This window comes from Kogia breviceps, chromosome 1 (assembly GCF_026419965.1).
Source record: "Kogia breviceps isolate mKogBre1 chromosome 1, mKogBre1 haplotype 1, whole genome shotgun sequence".
Taxonomy (NCBI): domain Eukaryota; kingdom Metazoa; phylum Chordata; class Mammalia; order Artiodactyla; family Physeteridae; genus Kogia; species Kogia breviceps.
The window spans coordinates 117,247,418-117,258,205 of NC_081310.1; the positions used below are offsets into that span (position 1 = coordinate 117,247,418).

At 39.9% G+C, this 10,788-nt stretch overlaps 1 non-coding gene across 1 annotated transcript; it reads right to left on the reverse strand.

Annotated features, from left to right (window-relative positions):
• Nucleotides 1-622: 622 nt before the first annotated feature.
• Nucleotides 623-695, reverse strand: TRNAG-CCC (transfer RNA glycine (anticodon CCC)). Its single transcript has one exon. It is a non-coding gene; the product is annotated as a tRNA-Gly (tRNA).
• Between the last annotated feature and the right edge of the window lie 10,093 nt (nucleotides 696-10,788).

A 10,788-nucleotide genomic window follows, 5' to 3' on the forward strand; every position in this document is an offset into this window, starting at 1 on the left:
ACGTCTTGTTTTAATGTAGAAGTTTTGCACAGTTTCATTAAAATTATTCTAGGTATTTTTGGTTATTTTAAAATAGCATTGTTTTATTTTAACTTTTGAATTGCTCATTGCTAGTAGAAATAAAATTTATTTTGCATATTGAATTTGTATCTGTAACCTTGCCAAATTCACTTATTATTTCTAGTAATTTGTTTGTAGATTTCCTTGGATTTTCTACATACACAATCATGTCATCTGCAAAAAAGAAAGTTTTACTTTTTTCTTACAATCTTAATCCCTTTTCCTTTTCCTTTCCTTACTGTACTGGCTAAGCCCACCAGCACAGTGGTAAATAGTAGACATAAGAATGGACATTTTTGCTTTGTTTTAATTTTAGAGGGAAGTGTTAAATATTTCACCATTAAGTTTGATGTCAGCTATAAGATTTTATATACAGCCTTATCAGATTAATGAATTTCCTTTCAATTTTTAGATTTTTAAGAGTTTTTAAAAATATTTATTTATTTATTTATTTTGGCTGCACTGGATCTTCATTGTGGCACACGAGATATTTACTTGTGGCATGCAGGCTCCTTAGTTGTGGCATGAGAACTCTTAGTTGAAGCATGCATGCGGGATCTAGTTCCCTGACCAGGGATCGAACCTGGGCCCCCTGCATTGGGAGTGCAGAGTCTTACCTACTGGACCACCAGGGAAGTCCCTGCTAAGAGTTTTTATCATGAACAGGTGTTAAATTTTATGAAATGCATTCTGTATATTTACTGAGATAATTACATGTTTTTTCTCCTTAATTCTGTTACTATGGTAAATTACACTATTTGATTTCTTTTTTAAAAATATCTTTTATTATGGAAAGTTTCAAACACATAAAAAGTAAATAGAATAGTATAATAAACTCCCAGGTTACCCATCACCTAACTTCTTATACCATTTGTACCCTCATCAAATCCCCACACTTAAAAGTTCGTTCAAGTTTTTTGCTTTGGATCTTTTCTATTTGTCACTTTCTCTCTAATTCTTTTCCTTCCCCATTTTCTCCCTCTTCTACTTTCCCTTTCTCCTCATACCTTGTCCTTCTTCTCCTCCTCCTGCCTCTTTCCTTCCTTATTACTCCCCCTTGCTTCTTTCTCTTCCTCTTTTCCTCCTCGTCTCCTCTCTTCCCCTCATCCTCTTCATCTTCCTCTTTTTCTGGTAAAGTTGACAAATTCCTTATTATTATTTAATAAAGATAAATGAATTCAATGAAATTATTTTCTTGCACCCCCTTTCATACAATTCAAATTAACAAAGTTTTCTGTATACAATTTAATCTATTAGAATACTACCAGAATTTTTGTCAAGCACTGAAATGTTACACATTAGTCATGATTATAAATTCCATCAATGTAATCTAAAATACGTAAGTGTATTAACTGGAACTTAGTTAATTACAGAGACTTCTTACCTTTCCTTTTTTTCAGGCAGATATATTGCTCATTTATTCGCTCCATGTTTGAAAAGAATTTCAAAATAAAATAATTTTATACACCCTACAATTCAGAGCAGAGTTGGGCTCAGGGGACCACTTCATGGTTCACAGGGTGGGCAGAACCCTCTGTCTCCAAACATTTTTTTGCACTAGTTTGACTTTCTGCTGTGAGTCCTGGTCCCAGTCTTGCTTAAAACCCCATGAGGTTAAGTTCACCACCCAAGGGGGCTGGAATTTTCCCAGCCATAGGGATGAGCTTCTAGTTCAGAGGTGAAAGAGGGCTTCCTGGAAGGGACCAATAAAGCCTCTGCAGCAGAAACAGGAGGAGACAAGGGCAGAAGGCACAGGGCTGAACCAGAGAGCCTCTGGGGGATGGTGGAGCTCTTAGGATCCAGCATTTCCCTGTGCTCAACCATGGGTTTCCATTCAGTAGAACAGGGTCTGCCTTAGAAAGTGGCAAAAACTTTCTTCTAGTAGCTTCCAAAACCTGAAGACAGGGCCCAGCAGGAACTTCGACTGGACCCAGGAGATCCCAGGATGCCAGGGAGCTACAAGCCCTTGATTATTGAGGTGGCCGAGCCAATGGGCCCAGCTCCTGGAAGGCACGGTCAGGTAGTTTTGCAAGGACAGCCCACGACTAGGACAGACAGACCCATGCAAAGACACTGGAGTTGGTAAAAGGGACTCCATATTGCTCATCCCTAACTCCAGGTTCGACACCCATTGTTCAAAAGACATAAAGTGAACACCGTTCTTGAGGTTGGAGGACACATGGCTGGCCTCAAAGGGGACTCTCCTCCACTGCCGGATGCGGAAATGATTAGAAGAGAAATGACACAGGACAGCCTGCTTGACGTCTAAAGTTTGGACAATTAGCCGATATATACATATACGGTTAGTGCCTCTTCGTTCCATCCAGCAGGCAGAGACACAAATCTCAGTCTTTCCACTATCCAGGAGTTCTGGCTAGAAACCCTCCTTCTCCAGGTCCAAAACTTCCTTCCTTCAAAACCACCTGTAACCAGTAGGTAGTAGGCAGGTAGGAAGTGGACATCACAAGGAGCTGCAGGCATGCCCTTACATTTTCCCTCCTTTGTCCAGCCGTCCCCACCACTCAGCATAGGCTGTTTTGGGAAGCCATCTAGGCCCCTGGGGTTCAGGAGGAAGTTGCGTCCTATGGGTCTAAGCTCGCAGAAGCGGCCCAGGACACAGGGCCTGAGGTGGGCAGCGGCGGGCAGGCAGGTGTTGATGAAGGGCCACAGGGAGGCGTGTTTCCGGGGCAGGATGCTCAGCCACAGGGCCTGGCAGTCCACCAGGTCGCGCCAGCGCCTGCACACCTGGCGGCGGTGCCTGAGCAGCATGTGGGTGGGGGGGGGACACGTGGCTCAGCACCATCAGGAGCAGCTCGGCTGGCAGTTGGTTCAGGCCCAGCGCCTCCTTGGATTCCTGCTCTAGCAAGGGGATCCTGACAGGCTGGCCCCTGAAGGAGGTCTTCTCACCAGGCTCAGCTGCGACCTGCATCTCAGCCAGCGCCCCTCCTGGGTGGGCCATTTCCTTTCCTTTCTAAGACAAGTTAGAGCACTTTATCATTTTGCTGTTTCAGGTAAATAATCTGAAAATGCACTGCTTATGGCTATGCTTAACAAGTTGTGATATATGGTGGAAAATAGGAATAATACAGGGCCAAAAAGATAATCTTTAAGTATTTTATACTTTTTTGACTTAGGGCCCATGCAAGTTAAATGAAAATTTTGAAGTTTATATGGTTGTTTTTCGTTGTTATTGTTGTTGCAGGTTTTACCATCTGAAGAGGATAGAATGAAAAAAGAAATGAGAAATCAGCTTGTTGTGAAGCTTGTGAGAAAAAAAAAATAAGGTAGTTTGGATGTTATATGAAAGAATATCTTCAAACCTATGCTTATTTTGGCAAAATTTTTAAAATTTTAATGGCGAAATATAGCTGGAAGAAACAGGATAATGACTCTAACTTACATTCCCATCTTACTTTAAAAGAGGAATAAATTTTACTAATAGAAGTCATGTAGCATAGCTAATGAAGTGAAATGTGTGAGATGAAATGAAATGAAACTTAATATTTTCATTATCTGGGTGCTCTTGAGAAGCAGTGATTATTTCATCAAAAGAAAAAGTGTTGATTTGAAGATATTGTCACATTGTATAAGAAATTAGAAAATCACATTTATCATGTAGATACATTTTTCATATTAAAACTCTAAGGATAGTTCTAAACATTCTTATGCCATTCCAACTCTGAAAATTGCTTGGAAAAACTTAGAGAATTAAAATTTGTTTTTCTGGGACAAGATTGCATTAGCCCTACCCTTACAACCAAATTCCTCCAAACACTCATTTGCAGGTGTCAGTAATACACACCATTTTAAACAATACTTCCACAGAAATCATCAGTCACATAAACACGTACTGCTCCCATAGCCAGACTCCACATCCAATAAAAACACGCATTTGTTCTTCTTTCCCCTCTACCCCCAAATAAAAAGTAAACAAACAAATCCCCTAACTAGGGAGCTACCAGAGAGAAGGTGGAGGTGAGGCTGAAGGTAGGAGCTGCCTGAGCACAGTAATCACATTTCCTCTCCTCCAGCCCCCCTCCCCTCTCCATTTTAAACTGAGGTAATAAAGATAAAATTACACGTGTAGATCTTAAGCGATAAATTTAATGAGTTTTGACAATCTTATATTCCTCTCTAACCACCAGCTGAAAAAAAAGATATAGAACATTCTGTCACCCCAGGAGGTTTCTTCATGCCCTTTCCAGTCTGTTCCCCCTCTTTCTAAGGAAACACACATCTGATTTCTGTCCCCATAGCTTTGTTTAGCATTGTCCTGGACTTCATATATGGAATCATACAGTAATATACTATTTTATGCCTGGACACTTTCACTCAGCATATTTCTAAGATTATCCATGTTGCTGCTAATTTCAGTAGCATGTTCCTTTTAGTTGCTGAGTAGTATTTCATTGTATGAATACACCACACTTTTTTTAAGACTTTATTTATTAGAACAGTTTTAGGTTTACAATAAAATTGAGAGGAAGGTAAAGATTTTCCATATACCCGCTACCCCCATACATGCACAGCCTTCCTCATTATCAACATCACTCACCAAAATGGTACATTTTCCTACCAAGGATGACCCTACATTGATACATCATAATCCCCAAAGTTCATAGTTTACCTAAGGGTTTATTCCTGGTGTTGTACATTCTATGGTTTGGGACAAATGTATAATGACATGTATCTATCTTTATATAATATCATACACAATATTTTCACTGCCCTAAAAATTCGTTGTCCTCTGTCTATTCATCTTCTCCACCCCCCAACTCCCCCTTCAAATCCCTGGCAACCATTGATCTTTTCACTGTCTCTATAGTTTTACCTTTTCCATGATGTCATATAGTTGGAATCACATAGTATGTAACCTTTTCAGATCAGCTTCTTTCACTTAGGAATATGCATTTAAAATTCCTCCATGTCTTTGCATGGCTTGATAGTTCGTTTCTTGTTAGTGCTAATTAATATTTCATTATCTGGGTTATGTTAATATATCCATTCATCTACTGTAGGACATCTTGGTTGCTTCCAAGTTTTAGCAATTATGAATAAAGCTGCTCTGAACCTCCTTCTGTAGGTTTTTAGGTGCATATAAGTTTTCAATTCTATTGGGTAAATACCAAGGAACACGATTGCTTGATTGTTTGGTACAAGTTTATTTTGTCATGTAAGGAACCACCAAACTGTCTTCCAAAGTGGCTGTACCATTTTGCATTCCCACCAGCAATGAATAAAAGTTCTGGGACTTCCTGGTGGCCCAGTGCTTAAGAATCTGCCTGCCAATGCAGGGGATACAGGTTCGAGCCCTGGTCTGGGAAGATCCCACATGCCACAGAGCAACTAAGCCGTGTGCCACAACTACTGAGCCTGCGCTCTAGAGCCCGCGAGCCACGACTACTGAACCCGCATGCCACAACTACTGAAACTCACGTGCCTAGAGCCCGTGCTGTGCAACAAGAGAAGCCACCACAATGGGAAGCAGGCACACCACAACATAGAGTAGCCCCCGGTTGCCACAACCAGAGAAAGCCCGTGCGCAGCAATGAAGGCCCAATGCAGCCCAAAATAAATAAATAAATAAATAAATAAATTATTTTTTTAAAGTTCCTGTTGCTTCACCTCCTCACCAGTGTTTGGGGTTGTCAGTGTTCTGTATTTTGGCCAGTCTCATAGGTGTGCAGTAGTATCTTATTGTTTTAATTTGCATTTCCCTGATGATATATGACGTGGAGCATCTTTTCACGTGATTATTTGCCATTTGTATATCTTCTTTGGTGTTAAGGTTTTTGGCCCATTTTAAAATCTGGTTTTCTTATTGTTCAGTTTTCAGAGTTCTCTATGTATTTTGATTAATAGTTCTTTGTCAGATGTGTCTTTTGCAAATATTTTCTCCCAGTCTGTGGCTTCTCTTCTAATTCTCTTGGTAGCTGTGTTTCTCAGAGCCAAGTTTTTTAATTTTAATGAAGTAAAGCTTATCAACTATTTCCTTCATGGTTTACACCAGAATTTTTTAAACCCATTCTTCTGTTTATATACTTATAGTTTGTTTCCAATTTGGGACCTTTATAACAAACAATGCTGTGACTATTTGTATAGACACATGCTTTTCTCTCTCTTTGGTAGATACCTAAAAGTAGAATTATTAGGTCATAGGGTAAAGGTATGTTTAAGTTCATTAGAGGGGACTTCCCTGGCAGGCCAGTGGTTAGGACTCCATGCTTCCACCACTGCGGGCACGGGTTCCATCCCTGGTCGGGGAACTAGGACGCCACATGCCGTGCAGCATAGCCAAAAAAAAAATGTTCATTAGAAACTACTAAGTCCTCCAAAGTGGATGTACTACTTTACCAGCAGTGTATTACAGGTAAAGTTGCGCCATATTCTTGTTAACATTTAACATTGTTAGAGTTTTTTTTACTGTGGCCATTCTGATGCATGGGAAATGGTGCCATATTGTGGTTTTAATTTACATTTTCTTGATGAATGGTGATGTTTAGTACCTTTTCATGTGCTTATTTGACATCATATGTATTCTTTTTTAAAATTGAAATATAGCTGAGGTACAATAGTATTTTAGTTTCAGGTATATAATACTGATTCAATATTTTTATAGGTTACACTCCATTTAAGGTTATTATAAAATATTGGCTATATTCCCTGTGCTGTACAATATATCCTTATAGATTATTCACTTTATACATGGTAGTTTGTACCTCTTAATCCCATACCCCTATAACTCTCCACCCCCTTCACTCTCCCCAGTGGTAACAACTAGTTTGATCTCTATACCTGTGAGTCTGTTTCTCTTTTGTTATATTCATTCACTTGTTTTATTTTTTAGATTTCATATATAAGTGACAACATCCAGTATTTGTCTTTGTCTGTCTGTCTGACTTATTTCACTTAATGTAATACCCTCTGTATCCATCCGTGTTGTTGCAAGTGGCAAGATTTCTTTTTTTTTCTGGCTGAGTAATATTCTATTGTGTGTGTGTGTGTGTGTGTGTGTGTGTGTGTGTGTGTGTGTGTGTCTTCTTGTTAATTCATCTGTTGATGGACATTTTGGTTGCTTCCATATCTCGGCTATTGTAAATAGTGCTGCAGTGAATATCAGTGTGCATGTGTCTTTCAAAGGACATTGCAAACATTAATAAACTTCCCTCTCAATAGTTCAGCATACATAGCACTAACTAGAGTTCAGTGTTTGTTGACAGTATTTTTTCTTTTCGGGAAAATTTGAATGAAAATATTTTATAGTTATAATTTGTAATATTAACTTATTAAGGTCAGTGACTTTACCAGAGCAAATTTTTGATCATTATAAATAGAAAATTTTGAAACTGGAATATTACATAATAATTTATTTCTCCATTTTATTTTGTTTGCACAGTACTTAAATGATTGATGATTGATCAAAATAAGTAGTCACAAGTGGCAGCAGATTTTTAAAATAGCTCATGGAATTTTAGGAAATTAGGTCTAAATTTTATAATTTAGGTCACACTTCAATGACATTAATTCTAAAGCTGGAAGGAAGTATATTAGACATTTTTCTTTTTAAATTGTAATCAGAATAGTATCTAATAAGAGTTCAGGTATTTTTTTCATATATGTAATAGTTGGGCATAACTTACCCCAACTAACAATAAATGCTAGAAGTGTCTATAAGTGTTCACTGGTTATCGTACAACTGATCATTGCAATGTGAAGAAAATTTGTTCCAAAAAGATGAACCTTATACATTTATTGAATGTGCTGTGTTATCTACTCATGTGTATGATTTTACAACCTGGATTTTTAAAAAGGAGCTACCATCTACCTAGTCAACCACACATTAAGAAAAAGTTCATATTAAGTGCACAGCAATGGGAGAAGAATCTCTATTCAAAGAGCTAAGTTTCTGCCAACGGAGGAATTAGGAAAATGCACTCGTACCCCCGCCCTAGAATGCCACACTTAGGAATCAAAGGAGGTCTCTGGCAGCCAGGCCCAGCAGGCTTGACAGGTTAGTCTTTCTAATCCCTCCCTGGAACACGCTGCTCAATACTGTCTGCTGTGGTAGCAGGAAGCTAATTCTGCTTCTCTGTGAATAATGGAGGGTACCACCACCCTGAGGATTGTCAGAAGCCAGGGGAGCCAGTGCTTGGGTAGACTTTTTTTGCTTCAGGGCACTAGGCTGGTTGGAACCCCTTGGAGAATCCAGCTGGAAAAAGTCACAAAACCCATGCAAGGCATCCTAAATAACCATGCTTAAATTAAGGTAGAGGACTGCCTCTTGAAGAGGCTCAGGACCTTCAGTCCAGGAGTGATTGGCACTTCATTCACTTCTACATGGAGGAAAAAAAAGTTTCTGGAATATTCAAAAACTGCCTCAGTGACCTGATTTCATTGGCATGGACCCAGTCTGTTCTGAGAAGTTGTGCTGCAGTAGTGCTATGGCAAGAAGAATACTATTTTTGGAGTAAGGAAACACTTAGTTTGGAACGTATGGATCACAAGACCTTGAACAAGTCAACTAATCTAAGTTTTCCTCATCAGTAAATGGATTGTTGTGGTAAGAACTTCATAAAATAATCCATGTGGAAGCACCTGACACTAATGCTCAGAATACGTTACTTAATCTGAATACAGTCTCCTAAGTAAAACATATTTCTTAACACACCAACAGATGCTCTGAGTGAGGGAGGGAAGAAAGAAGGAGGAAGTTTTTAATTGAACTGTTATTAAATAAATTGGAGGTGCTTATGTAATTGTAGCTATTATTACTTCACCTTTTAGAATCTAAAGGAAAGTGATACATCACCTAATATAATGCTGAGGTAAATACATGTAACTTTTGCTTTCTTATGTCTGGTGATAGATACTGTGCACTTCTGGGGAGACCAGATCACAAGTTGACCTTAAACATATATAATGGACAGCTTTTATTCTTGCCTGACTAGCATCCATTCCTCCTTTTATGTTATAGCACCTAGTTTTCCTCTATCATGCTCAGTTCATTGTTCCTGGGAGGAGAAGAGTCCACGCCAGCTCCAGAAGTGGGCTTGTAAGCCAGGCCTTTCCAATCAGAGCATTACATTTATGGCAGATCCCATTGACTGGCTAACCTAATCCCCATTCTCAACCCCCTTCTTCCCAGCCTAACTCAACTGAAGAGTCTGGAAGAGCAAAATACTTGACTCCCCAGCCTTGCTTGAGGGTAGGGGTAGCCTTGTGACCCAGTTATGATCAATGAGTCATGAGCAGAAGTCTGTTGGGTGATTCTGGGAAAACTTTCTGTTTCTTCAACGCGAGACGTTTGCTGCCCGTAGCATCCTTTTTCCTGCCTAGAACCTGGATGTGATTTTTTGGAGCTGCAGCTGCCATCTTGGAATAATGAAGAAAAAGCCAAAGAACTATAAAAAATGTTAGTCCATTGAATCATCAGCAGTAGCTATCTATTCCACACTTCTTTTGTTTATTTATTTATTTATTTTTGGCTGCGTTGGGTCTTTGTTGCTGCGCACGGGCTTTCTCTAGTTGCGGCGAGCAGGGGCTACTCTTCGTTGCGGTGTGCGGGCTTCTCATTACGGTGGCTTCTCTTGTTGTAGAGTACAGGGTCTAGGCGTGCAAGCTTCAGTAGCTGTGGTTCACAGGCTCTAGAGCGCAGGCTGAGTAGTTGTGGCACACGGGCTTAGTTGCTCCGCGGCGTGTGGGATCTTCCCGGACCAGGGCTTGAACCCGCGTCCTCTCATTGGCAGACGGATTCTTAAACACTGTGCCACCAGGGAAGTCCCACATCTTTTACTATAAGGAACATGAACTTCATTTTGTTTTATCAAGTACTCTGTTGTCTGCAATTGAAGGCATCTCTAACTGATAAAATATCTCCTTGGCTGTACTGATTGATTCAAGGATGGCCATGTGCTCAAGTTAGACCAATCAGAGCCAATGAGACTCAGTTTTAGGACTTTCAATGGACTGTTAGAATAAGAAGTTCTCTATCTGTAGACCTGAAAGTAAAAAGATATAAGCCTAGAACTGCTGGCAGCCAACTTGCCCCAACTTGGGATCAGCCAGTATGAGAATGAAGCCAATACAGAGAAGACACAGATGAGATAGGGAGAGACAGTGAGTTATGATGATATCCTTTGAGTCCCTGATCCAGATTTGCCTAAAGGGAGGGTGCCTCTGGACTTTTTAAATACAGGAGCCAATAAATCCCTTTTTGGCTCAAGCTTGTCTGAAATATGAGGTTTCTGTCACATATCATAACCTGACTAATACTTGGCAACATATTACTGGTGCTGCTTCTAGTCAGTCCATATTTTCTCCTGCCTGCACTGCCTCAAGTACCTAAGAGCAGCACTTAATATTTATCCATTTTTAGTGAGTCCCTCCTCCCTCAGCTTCTCTGTTGATACTTTTGTGGGTCCACCCACAAGGAGAGGCCTCTGCTCTGGGTGAGAGGAGATGAAAGATCCCACACATTTTAGGAGAGACTTTCCAGCACAGGGAAGCACAGTACACGTTTCCTCTCTGACTGAAATTCATGAAGAGGCTGTTCGGAGAGGTAGGAAAGGGGAGACTAGAGGGAGTTGCTGGGTGGAAGGATAATTTGGTTTATTATAATTAAATTGTTTCAACCTTTTTTTCCCTTACTATCAAAGTCATACAGTAAATATAAAAAGAGGGAATTCCCTGGTGGTCCAGTGGTTAAGACTGCACTTCCATTGCAGGGGA